General features: G+C 41.2%; 1 pseudogene; it reads left to right on the top strand.

Annotated features, from left to right (window-relative positions):
• The first annotated feature begins 12,959 nt into the window (after window positions 1-12,959).
• LOC126508560 (ran guanine nucleotide release factor-like) lies at window positions 12,960-13,486 on the top strand (annotated as a pseudogene).
• The last annotated feature ends 243 nt before the right edge of the window (window positions 13,487-13,729 follow it).

The following is a 13,729-nucleotide window of genomic DNA, read 5'->3' as shown; positions in this document are numbered from 1 at the left end:
TATATATATGCTGCTCAGTCTGTATAATGTTTCTGGTATATATGTTCTCAGGGCTGACCATTTTGGTGTTGCATAGCCGTCGGTATACTTGTCCCCGAGGAAGACTGTTCCTCCCTCTCTCAACAATCCTTAGTTGCTTGTAGTTTTTGTGTAGAGTTGGGGTCTTAGGGGCTTCCTTCTCCTTGTCCTGTCTACTTTGGCATGTCTACTGTTGTCCTTGTTCAGCTCATGGTTAGGTAGTCATGTTGGTGAGCCTTTATGGGTGTAGCTTCTGACATCCCTAAGAGACACAGTCTCACAACAACTCCCTGAACCTCTGACTCTTACACTCTTTCTGCCCCTCTTCCATAATCATCCTTCAGCCTTGGGTGCAGGAGCCGTTTGTAGGTGCATCTGTTGAGATTGGGCTATACAACTCTGCAATTTCATTGCTTGTGTTCTTTTGTAATGGTCTTTGTCTGTTGCAGAGAAAAGTTTCCTCCATGAAGGATGAGCTGTAGTTTCTTCAAGATTCATGACCTCACTAACTCTGGGTAGATGGCCAGACTTTGGGTCCTAGACATGACTTTCTTCTTGTTGAGTGGATGGATCTAAGCACAATTAGAGAGCTGTTGGCTAATGTTTCAGTCAAGGGTTTTTTTCTTTTTTAAGATTTATTTATTTATTATGTATATAGTATTCTTAGTACTCTGCCTGCATGTATGCCTGCAGGCCAGAAGAGGGCATCAGATCTCATTATAGATGGTTGTGAGCATTCCCAGGTTGCTGGGAATTGAACTTCGGACCTTTGGAAGAGCAGGCAGTGCTCTTAACTGCTGAGCCATCTCTCCAGCCCTCAGTCAAGGTTTTTATTGCTGTTAAGAGACATCATGACTACGGCGACTCTTACAAAGAAAACATTTAATTGGGGTGGTTTGCTAACAGTTTCAGAGGTTCAATCCACTGATGTGGGAAGTCCTTCCTGTTTATGTGTTGCTTTTAATGGTTAATGAATAAAGTTGTTTTGGCAAATGGCTTAGCAGAGTAAAGCCAGGCAGGAAATGCAATCAGAGATACAGAGAAAAAGAAGGCAGAGTCAGGTCAGACATCGGTTATGCCATGTAGCCGCCAAAGGAGAAAGATGCCAGAATATTACCAGTAAGCCACAGCCTAATGGCTTAATAGAAATGGGTTAATTTAAGATGTAAGAGCTAGCTAGGAATACACCTAAGCCATTGGCCAAACAGTGCTGTAATTAATATGGTTTCTGTGTGATTATTCAGGTCTGCGCTTCAGGGAAACAAAGGTGCAGTCTCTGTTTATAGTCCACTATCATCATGGCTGGGAACATGGCGGTGTAGACTCAGATGTGGTGCTGGAGCTGAGAGTGCTACATCTTGCAGGCAACAGGAAGTCAGCTGACTGTCACACTGAGGGAAGTTTGAGAAAAGAGACACTGAAGCCTGGTCCCATAGTGGCGTACTTCCTCCAACAAGGCCACACAATAGTTCCACTCTTTTGGGGGGCCATTTTCTTTCAAACCACCACAGTTACTGCTAAGTATTTGCATCACTTTAACGAACCTTTAGATTTTTCTGCCATGCTAGTCCTTGTTGCAAATCTGTACTTTTAATTAGTGCTCGCTGTTGATGTTTTACACCCTGTGCGTGTGAACATCTGTCTAATGACACATATCTGCCATTATGCTATCATACAGAATGGATTCACTGCCCTAAATATCTTCTGTGCTCCCCTTACCCATCTTTTCCTTTCCCTCAATCTCTGGAAATCCCTGATTTCTTACTGCCTCACCATTTTACAAAATGTCATAGAGCTGAAACTATATGCTATATTGCGTTTTCCAGATGCATTCACGTAGCAATTTACATTTTTTCTGTCTTTTTGTGGCTGTGGAATTCATTTCTTTTTAGGGTTGTATAATGTAGATATACCACCATTTATGTACCCATTCACCCACTGAGGGCATATTTTATAATTTTTGTAGTTATTTCATAAGGATTCAATACCCTGCAATAAATATCACGATGCTTAACACATCTGTAGTAGTTTTCATTTTCTGTATTTCACCCTGGCTAATATAAAGGAGAAGGTGTCTGTAGAGATATACACTGTTAGCACAGGTTACAGAAGTCATAATAAGATGGGGTGCAATTCAGAAATAGATTCCCCTGGCTATTATTTTCAAACCTATACCCTTCAACATGCTAGTTGAACCTTCAAACACTCCCATCTCGCTTTGTTAACTATGGGAGCCAAGAGCTCACTATCACCAATTAAACTAAAAGAAGAGCTAAGGTTCAGACTTTACTGTCTGCGAACCAAGAGAACAGACTTGCCTGCCTCTGTGTCTTTGCTTCTATAGATGGTTCCTGTTCTACTTAGCTTTCTCAATCAGCTCAACATATCCCCAGTTCACCTGAGAAGGATTGCTCAATCTGATTGGCCTGTGGGCACATGCACCAAGAGGGTTGTCTTGATTGTTAGTTGATGTGGGAGAGAGTAACACCATTGTTCCCTGGCAGGTTGTTCATGGGTGTTGAAACAAGTTAGCTAAGTCTGTGAGTGAGCCAGCAAGCAATTTTGACCATGATTTCTGCTTCAAGTTCGTGTCTGAGTTTATGACCCTCTTGAACCCAAACCATGACCTGGATGTGTAAACTGAAACACACTCTTTCCTTCCCTAAGCTGGTGTTTGTCTTGGGTAAGGTCTTGGTGTTTGGCACTGCAACATACTGAAACTAAGACAGCTCCTTTCTACACTAAGGTGCTGTACTCTCAGGTCTGTCCACTATGTCTGAGATGCCCCTCCTCTGGCTCATCCCACCTTTGGGTCTTTTGTGTCCCTCGGGTTCAAGGTCACGTGTGATCTTCTTAGATAACATGGACCCTCACAGTTGTTTTCTAGGATAGCTCTACTTCAAAGAGAGAGATTATTTATTTTAGCCATAAGAATCTCAAGTTTTTCTTCTTATTCAGGAAAAGCTTTGTCATTTCCTAACTGGGTCCACGAAGGATGTAGAAGAGAAGTCCCAATCACTAAATAGGCAAAAACTTCAAAACTGTCTCAAAACACGCGCTTAACTCTTAAAATTCTGTGTTTTCTGGCTTCTGCTGGGTGAGCCGTTTGCTGGTCTTCCCCGTGGTTTCTCAGGTACTTGCATGAGATATGGTGAGGCTGGAGCAGCTATGGTGGCTTCCCTCAAATGTATGATGCTTTGGCAGGGATGACCAGAAGGTTGGCTCCACATGGGCCCCTCTCTTCCCACTGCACTCTCGAGGCCTCTCCATATCCAGATGGCTTCTTCCCACAGTGTCTCCTTGTGGCTTCTCCAGCTAAGCCCTTTATATGATGGCTCATGACTCCCAGCAACACAAGGCAGGCACTGCCAGGGCTTACAGCAGCACACTGAAGGAACTGGCTCATCACGTTTGGCCAAGCAAGTTACAGAGCCAGCCCACTCCCTGCGGGAGAGTGTGTTAGGGTGAGAGTCGGGAGGGCACCTGCTAAATGTCATATAGCAAAGAACTGAACCAGCCAAACATGGATAGTGGCAGACAGGGAGACCATTTATTAAGAAACAGGACACTTCTGATCAAGGAATTAAACCAAAAGCAAAAAATTTCAGAAGCTCAGGGGTGCCAGGCCCTGAAAGTCGTCACCTTTATAGGTCATTTATAAAGCACCTGCCTCCCGCTTTGCTCCTTTTCCCTAGAGGGCCCTGTGGCAGGCTTCCAGTCTTTTTTTTTTTTTTCCCCCCACTGGTTTCTTTCATATGCTAATCCACACCCCTCTGCTGTCCTGCCCCTAGGAGGTATATAAAGGGGGTGAATTTCAGCATCCTGTGCCTTTGAAGACCAGCTTCCCTGGCATTTAGACGTTGCCGGTCCACGGAAAGGCCAACATCCATGGAACTGGCTAATGAAGAATAATGAGACTCCTTCATGATGAAGGACAAGAAGGAAGAGAGTTCTAGCTGCTGTCCACCCCTCCCCCGCCCCCAGAAACTGGAGTAATTCCTAGGAAATTTAGGATGGGTCTCTAAGAACCAGGAACTACATGGTGCTGGAAGAATGAGAAAAGTTAAAAGCCACACACAAGTGAAAGACATCTAAATCCTTCAGGAAGAAGAGGAGCCATTATGTTTCACAAATGTGAAGACAGAAAGAGGAGAGGGAGAGAGCGTGGGAATGAATTGAGCTGAAATCAGGGACGCCGATCACTAATTGTGGGAAGGAAAGGCGGAACAATCATACCGAATGACAATTTGGAAAATGAGAGCCTTGAAAATATTGATATCTTTTAAGCAGGTCGTTTCATTTCTAAGAAATAAGCTTAAGGAAAATTGGACATATGCATCACGATCTACCTACCAGAAAGTCACTTAACGGATTTTTGTTCTAGTATGCCACAGATGTCACATAGAGAACACACACAAATGATCGCATTTGCCTAAAAGAAAAATAATGACACAATTGCCCCTGTAGACACAAGGACAATGTAGCTCTTGTGTCTCTAACCTAGTTTCCTGTCATTCCACCAGGGGTGACAGCTGTTTTAACCTTTGAACAATCATTTCTTCATCTCTTCTTTGTAACCTTTGAATAGGACTCGACATGGTGGGACATTTAGTTCTGCATGCTTTTGGATGCAGCACAAATGTACCCACACTGCGCTTGTGTATAATCTTCAGTAGCTTTACGTTACGTCCCTGAGATTCTTTCCTGTTGCTGGGTACAGCTCCAGACCACTTGTTTCTAACAGGGCAGCTTTCTATTCTGTGATGAATATCTGATTCCTTCTTTTCCATATTATGAGGGATGTTGCCAAAACATTCTGCTTATGTTTTCTGCAGCAAGAATTTCACTTGAATGAAATCAAAGACGTACTATAGAATCGCTCTGTTCATCTATGTTTAGCTCCGTGAGGCAATGCCAAACTGCTTCCAAAGTGATGGTTACTGGTTCTCTTTTGGAATATGAACATTTCAGCCAGCCATTTTTGAAAGCATCAGACTTTTCAGTTTTGCCGATCAAGGATGCAGAATGGGACCTCACTGTGGTTTTGTAACAATAGCAGTTTTATTGAGATACAATTCATGCATGTAATGTATTCAATTAAACAATTATCAGTATATTCATAGCTGAAAAGCTATTACTACCACTGAAACACTCTGATCGTCTTCAAGGAGAACCTCACACTTCTTGGCCACTGCTTCCTATGTCTCCCCTCACTGAAACTTATGTATCCACTTCCTGTCTCTGTGAGTTGGGGGCAATAGACGGGCCAAAAAGGTGGTATTACACAGTGGGGCCTTTTGTGACTTATTTTCTCTTTCCATATTGTTCTTAGGATGCAACACTGTAGCATTTATCAGTATTTCATTCTTGACTTGCTTTATTATTGAATAACATTCCATTGTATGATATGCTCTATTTCATGAACAGGGGGTTTATCATCCGTTGGTGAGCATTTGAGCTGCTTTAACTTTTTGACTGTTATGGATAACAATACGTCATTGTACTGTTTATGAGAACAGTTGTACTATGAGAGAATATGAATTTTATATGGACATGCTTTTAATATTTTCAAGTATACACCCAAGCGTAAAATTCCTTGATTGCATAGTATTTCTGTGTTTGTCATTTGACAAAGGCCAAAATGTTTTCAAAGTAGCTATGCAATACTATGAACCTGTCACAATATATACGTATGTGTATGTATATATGTTTCAAGACTGACTTCTCCACATCCATGTCAACATTTGCTCTTGTCTCTCTTTTAAATTTTAAATATGCCAGACTGGAGAGTTGGCTAGCAGGTCAAGAACACTCGCTGTTCTTGCAGAGGACCCAGATTCGATTCCCAGCACCCATATGATGGTTCACAGCCATCTGTAACAGCATTCCTAGGAGATCTGACATCTTTTTGGGCCTCCACAGGCACCAGGCATGGAGGCGATATGAATATACACATGAAGACAAAACACTCATACACATAAAATTATAAAATAATAAAAAAAATCTTTAATTATTGTGTTTGTTTTTCGAGACAGGGTTTCTCTGTAGCTTTGGAGCCTGTCCTGGAACTAGCTCTTGTAGACCAGGCTGACTTTGAACTCACAGAGATCCGCCTGCCTCTACCTCCCAAGTGCTGGGATTAAAGGCGTGCGCCACCACTGCACTTTTTTGCTTTAAAATTTTTTAAGCAATCCCAGTGAATATGAAGTAGTATTTTATTCTATTTTTAGTTTATATTTTCTCTGATTATGAGGAAAAATTGACATTTTTTCATATATCTTTTGGTACTTTGGAATTTCTTTCTGTAATAAGTTTGAGGTTTTTGGCTCAATTTTGTATTACTTTATACTTTTGTATTGGTATATACCTGTCCACATATTATATGAGCTGACCTTTTATTTACAAACAGGAAAAATCTTTTATATATGGCTTGTCACTTCATTTACAGTATGTTTTTATGAGCAGAACTTCTTAGTTAATAGTGTATACTTTTTCATTTTTCTTATTATATGTGCATGGGTGTTTTGTCTCTGTGAACCATGTTGTGCGATACATACCCGCAGGGGTCAGAAAGAAGGTACTGGATCCCTGGGAACTAGAGTTACAGATGGTTGTGAGCTGCTATGTGGGTGCTGGGAAAGAGAATATATATATATTCTAGGTATACACACACACACACACACACACACACACACACACACACATATATATTCCTCGTTTACCCTGAAGTTATGGTCTCTGGTTTACTTGTGAAAGTTGCACAGTTTTGGCTGCCATATTTGGTTCTCTTCCTGGAAGCCATTGTGTTGTATGATAAAAAGCTATCTCTTTAAATCTTTTGTCCACTGGGCATGATTTTAAAAGGTTTTATAGTAGACAGTCTTCCTCAGGGATCATTTTTTGGGACCAGCGTCTGACTATATAAGAAGGCCAGCCTTGAGTTGACTTTGTATCCTGGGCAGGCTTCGGGTTGTGGTTGTCCTCCCTTTGTGTCTCCAGTAGCTGAGATAGCCATTCCCCACCACCCAGCCTGCTTGTGGGTTTGACGAGAGCTCTGGCCATCATGTTCCTTTATTCCTGTCTCGGGTTGGTTGTTTGGGACCCTCTTCATTTCTGGGAGGATCAGCCAGTCCTCTTGTCTTCACCCCCTCCATGCCACCAGCTTTCACTGACTCATCTTTGCTTAAAATGGTGAGGTCATATTTGTGATGGGACGTTCCCCTCGAATGTCCTTGCTGGATTTCAGTGCCAGTATGACTCTAACTTTGTAAAATGAGCTCAAAGTTATTCCCTTAGCTTTTTCTATAGTCTAAAATATCTTTTCTCCAATATTTGGAAGGATTTTCCAGGAAAACAATGATAACAACAACAACAACAAACAAATCAGCTTAAGCCTAGACTCTTGAAGAGGGAAGTTTTATAAGTTTTTATTTATTTATTTTTGAGGCAGCATCTCACTTTGTAACCCTGGCTGGCCTGTGGCTTGCTATGTAGAACTGTCTGGCATCAAACTCAGAGGTCCGCCTACCGCAGGACTTCAGTGCTGGGATTAAAGGCGTGCACCACCATGCTATTGTTGGATTTTTTTTAAATCTGTTTTTTCATCTATAATTTCAGATTCACTGTAACAAAATTATTCCTATTTTTTTAAACTCCTGTTTAATCTTTAAGGTCTATATATTCATGCCTCTGTTTTATTCTTCATATTGGCAAATTTTGCTTTCTCTCATTCCTTGATGCTAGTTCAAAAAGTTTGTTAATTTTAATAGTCTTTTTAAAATTAACTTTAGTCTTTGTAGATAGTTCTGTTGTATATTTATTTTCTATTTAATTATTTTCCCCAATAACTTAATATCTCTTTGAATTTATTTTGATGCCTGTACTTTGACTGCTTGAGATAGGTGGTTCATTTACCATTTTGCAGAATTTTTTCTTTTGTATAGTAATATAAGGATTTAGAACCTTAATATTTTAATCATTTTCATAACTCCATCTTATAAGATTTTTTTAATAACAGCTTTATTGAGATGTAATTCACATGCCATGTAATTTACCCCTTTAAAAACTAACCAGTCAACTGTTAGATAGACTTCACTAATCTTTTAGAATTGTGATAAAATAAATATATACAACACAAAACTAACTACTGAGCCCTTCTGTCTTATGCCAGGTCTGGCGGTGGAGCCCTGTAATCCCAGCTACTTGGGAGGTTAAGACAGAAGGGTTACAAGTTCAAAGTCAGCCTTGGCTACAGAGTGATTCAAAAGTCATTTTAGGCTAATAGTGAGAACTTAGTTCAAAACCAAAAGCTTAAAAGAGGCCTGAGGGTGTGGCTCAGTAGGAGAGCACTAACCAGTGTGTGTGCCCCTAGCTAGGCTTAATCCCTTGCTCCGCAAAGAGAAGTTATATTTTCAGCTCAAGGGCATTAATTTATATCCACACTATCAAGCATTCTTTGCCTTCATCTCTTCCATTGTCCTGACAGAAACTCTGCCCTCACTGAGCAGTAACTCTGGCCCCTACTCTACCCAGCCCCTGGCTGCCTCTCATCGGCTTTCTGCCTTTACGAGTTAGCCTACTGTAGCTATTCCATGGAAAGGGGCTCACACAATATTTGTCCTTTGTACCTGCCATATTTCACTTAATATATTTTTTAAAATCTGTTTTTAATTGAAATAGAATTTAGTTGCTTCCCTGCCCCTTTCCTTCTTTCCTCTAATGCTTCCCATGGCCCACTACACTGTTCAGTTGAGGGCCTCTTTTCTTTGATTATTATTGTTACATATATGCGTATGTGTGTGTATACACAGATATATAAATATTCCCTTGCATATATGGCTCCAGGGATGGCCATTCTGCATCAGAGAAGCAGTAAGTAGGCTTACACACCTAGCAGAGGCTAATTCTCCTTCTCCAGCAGTCACTAGCTGCCTGTGGCTCTTGGTCAGAAGGAGAGACCTCACAACATTTCCCCCCTTCCACATGGATATGTTCATTGCCATTGTTTCAGTCTTGTTTACACAGCCATTTCTGGGAGAGTCTGTCTCCTGACAGACTTTCTGGAATTCTGGCTCATACAATTTCTCTGCTCTCTCTTACATAATGTTCCCTGAGGTGTAGATGGAAGAGATCCTTAGCCCCAGGAAGCTGGCTAGCTTTTCCATACCAGACATTTGTTCTCTCCCACTGAGAGAGTTGAATTAGACAGCTGTTGACAACCAATCCTTCTTAAACTCTTAAAAAAAAAAAAAAAAACAGAAACAGAAGGATCCCTCCCAGGCTTGTTCTAGAGCTCTGATACCCAAACCAGGTAAAGATACAACAACAAAAACGAAGGCAAAACTAAAGGCCAATACTCCTGATGAGCATAGATGCAAAACTCCTCTGTAAAATATCAGCAAACTGAATAGACACAGCTATCAAGATCACCCACCGTGATCAATTGCCTTTGTCCCTGAAATGCAGGGTTGGTTCAATGTACAAAGGTCAATAAAGGTAACAAAGCATATAAATGCACTTACAGATAAAAATCACATGATCATCTCAATAAATGCAACAGATAAAGCCTTTGACAAATCCATGCTTTCGTGATAGAAGTCCTAGACATTGTAGTGCTCAGGGGGCTCTACCTCAGCATAGTATTTTCAAGGCCTTTTTTCTGCTTTCAGAGGGATTGCTGTAGTGATAAGGCTAGCAGGCCTGCTTTTCATCCTGCCCGGCTCCTGCATGGCTAGCTCAGCCCTGGAAATAACAACACACAAACTGTATTTATTTAAACACTGCCTGGCCCATTATATCTAGCCTCTTCTTGGCTAACTCTCATATCTTGCTTTAACCCATATCTAGTAATCTGTGTATCACCACAGGGTTGTGGCTTACCTGAAAGATTCTAACCCATATCCATCTCGGGCTGGAGCTTCATGGCGGTTGCCTGTCTCTGCTTTATTCCTCCCACAATTGTGCTCTGTCTTTCCTGCCTACGTATGTTCTGACCTATCAGGCCAAGCAGTTTTCTTTATTAATTAACCAATGAAAGCAACAGATAGATAGATAGAAGACCCTTCCACATCAAATTGCGCTGAGATCATAGGTCAATTGGAGCAAAATGACATATTAGGATAGTGTAGAATAATTGCGCAGCATGTTTCTTCCCAGGTTTCTTTCCCATAAAACAAACAAACAAAATACCCGACATCCTCACAATATTGAGTCTCCCTAGGTTTATAACACAGACTATTACTCCTTTTATTTAATTCTTTGATTTCTTTTTGTCAAGTTATAATCCTAATAAAAGATCTTGGGTATATTTTCTTATACTTTACCTATTCCTTGGGTTTGGAGGAGGTACTGGTACAAAGTACATTCTGCTTTTAAAATTTAATTTATTCTTCCACAGTTTCATATATGTATCTAACACAATCTGGTCTCACTCACGCCCTTGCTCTTTCCTTCCCACTCCCACCAGCCTCTCTTCACCCTCTTCATTTACTTTCATATCTATTTTTTTTTAAACTTTGTGATCCACTGGGTTTCACCAGGCTTCCTCATGTGGTCCTGGCTGTGTGGCTATCCACTGGACTACTACTGACTTAACAGTAGGAACCACCATGAAGTCAATGATTTCTTCTCCACCAGAAGCTTTCTGGGATCACTTAAGTTTTCCACAATAAACAATGAATTTTCCTGCAGTAATCTTTAAAGTTTCCAGGAAGAAGATGGAGCCCCACAACAACAACTCCACCTGATTGATATGACATCATGATATTGATAGTGCTACTACAAGAACTGTTTTGGGTACCAGCTACACAGGATGGTTCCAACTTGCTTAGCTAAAATGGTGCACATCTTTTACAACGTTCTAGTGGTGGCACACGCCTTTAATCCCAGCAGTGGGGAGGCAGAGACAGGCAGATCTATGTGAGTTCGAGGGCAGCCTGGTCTGCATTACAGATGGTTGTGAGCCACCTGTGTGGTTGCTGGGAATTGAACTCAAGACCTCTAGAGAGATGGCTCAGTGGTTAAAAGCACTTGCTGCTCTTCCAGAGGTCCTGAGTTTAATTCCCAGCAACCACATGGTGGCTCACAGCCATCTGTACAGATATTCTAACTATTTATTTCAACTTGTTTTAATCTTGGTAGGTCATAGGCAACTAAAAATCCATCTATATCTTTTAGATTTTCTAATTTAAAATAATTAGAAATCATAATTTCTAATTTATGATTTTAGGATAGGTTCTTACAATTTTTTAAAATTTAATTGGTATTTGTGGTAGGTTTTTTTGTTGTTTTTTTTGTTTTTGTTTTTGTTTTGTTTTTCGAGACAGGGTTTCTCTGTAGCTTTGGAGCCTGTCCTGGCACTAGCTCTTGTAGAGCAGGCTGGCCTGGAACTCACCGAGATCGGCCTGCTTCTGCCTCCCGAGTGCTGGGATTAAAGGTGTGCACCACCACCGCCCGGCTTATTTGTGGTAGTTTGAATGTAATTGACTACCATAATCTCTTAGGGAGTGGCACTATTAAGAGGTGTGGCTTTGTTGGAATGGGTAGGCCTTGTTGGAGGAAGTATGTCACTGAGGGGACGGGCTTTGATGTTTCCTGTGCTCAGGATATCACCCAGTGTCTCATTCCTCTTCCTGTTGCCTGCAAGACGTAGGATTCTCAGCCACCTCCACGTCTGCCTGGGTGGCCATGCTCCCCATCGTGATGATAATGGACTGAGCCTCTGAAACTGTGAAACTGTTTTCTTTATAAGAGTTGCCATGGTCATGGTGTTTTTTCACAGCAATAAAACCCTAATTAAGCAATGTTTATTATCATATCTCAGCTTTTTATTTCTTATTTTATTATTTTGGGTCTTCCATGTCTTTATTTTGGCTAATTTGTCTAAGAGTTTGTCAGTCTTGCTTATTGTTTTCAGAGACCCAACTTTTCATTTCATGGATTCTTTGTGTTGTTTTTTGTTTGTTTCTATTTCATTAATTTGTGTCCTGAACTAAATTATTTATTCCTACTTACTGCTTTGAGATTTTGTTTGTTCTTGGTTTCACAAGATCTTAATATGCATGATTAAGTTATTTTTTATTTATCTTTTTTTTTAAAGAAATATAGACACTTAGAAATACAAATATTCCTCTTAGGGCTTCCATCATTGTGTCCCATAAATTTTGGGGTGTCACTGTATCCCATAGATTTTGGGATATATTTTTATTTTCATTTAATTCTAATTTTTAAATTTCTTTCTTGAATTCATCAATGACTCATTTATCAGTCAGTAGCAGGTTGTTCTATCTCCATATCTCCATAAGTTTTGTTTTTGTTTGAGACAAGGTCGTACTGGATGGCACTGGTTATCCTAGAACTCACTATGTAGACAAGGCTAGTCTCTAACTTACAGAGATCCAGCTGCTTCTGCTTCCTAAGTATTGGGATTAAAGGTGTATGCCACCAACCCAGCTCTCAGAATCCTTTAATTTGTGTACTTTCTATGGTATCTCTTAAAACTAATATCTAACTTTATTCCTGTTGCTCAGATAGAATACAAGATTGTTGGCCGAGGTTTTCTGTCCAGCCCTGTTTCCACAGTCGTTAACTCACAAAGAAATCACACAGAGGTCTACATTAATTATAAACTGATTGGCCTAGTAGCTCAGACTTCTTATTAGCTCTGATAACTTATATTAGCCCATTATTCTTGTCTATGTTAGCCACGTGACTCGGTACCTTATTCAGCGAAGCAGTCACATCTTGCTTCTTCTATGGCTGGGTCATGACTACAGGAAGAACTTTCCTCTTTCTAGAAATCTCATTGCCGCTTAAAGGTCCTACAGCTTAGTTGGCCGGGAAGAGGCGGTGTCTGCTTTGTAACCCCAGAGGAAGAGATGCCTCAAAGGCCCATATACGTTTCTTTAAAACCTCGCTGATGTCCAAACTCAAGTCCCAGATCTATGGAGCCCACCAGAAACTGTCCACTGTTCAGAGGCACCTTCTCCACCATCCTCCCGCCTGGGGCCATTGATATGAGCGACCTCCGACCCGTCCAGGACAACCAAGAAGTTTTCTGCCATCCAGTGACCGACCAGAGTCTGATCGTGGAACTTCTGGAGCTGCAGGCCCACATGCGGGGTGAAGCGGCTGCGCGGTACCATTTTGAGGACGTTGGTGGTGTGCAGGGGGCTAGGGCCGTGCATGTGTTATCTGTGCAGTCTCTCTGTTTGGAGAACTTATCTCTGAGGGGCAGCTGTCAAGATGGTTCCTTCTGGCAAGCAGCAGGTGGCTAAAGAAAACCAGCAGGTAGCAAAGGACGTCACACTACAGCAGGCCTTGCTTCGGCTGCCCCAGTACCAGACTGACCTCTTGCAGCAGGTCTCTTGGCCCTGAAAATCTATCATGTCCACCATGGAGCCTGGGTAACTTTGAACAACTGGTGACTAGTTTGACTCTTCACGATCCCAACATCTTTGGTCCCCAGTAAAGATGGTGGAACACAACATAACTGTTGCTGAGGACTCGGGAACCCAGCTCTGAGAGGGGGAGTTTCTTTCTGCTTCCTCCCTGGACATAAATATAAGACACTTCCTCTGCAGAAATAAACTTGCTTTATAAACAACAACAACAAAAAAAGAACAAGAAAAAACCCGAAATCTCATTGCCCCACCTCTACTTCCTACCTGACTACTGGCCAATCAGCATTTATTTAAAATATAAATGACAAGGT

The sequence above is a fragment of the Alexandromys fortis genome, unplaced genomic scaffold, assembly GCF_014885135.2.
Source record: "Alexandromys fortis isolate MF-2015 unplaced genomic scaffold, M_Fortis_MF-2015_v1.1 scaffold_79, whole genome shotgun sequence".
NCBI lineage: Eukaryota > Metazoa > Chordata > Mammalia > Rodentia > Cricetidae > Alexandromys > Alexandromys fortis.
Note: the sequence above shows the minus strand (reverse complement) of the source record. Positions and strands in the feature narration are given on the sequence as shown.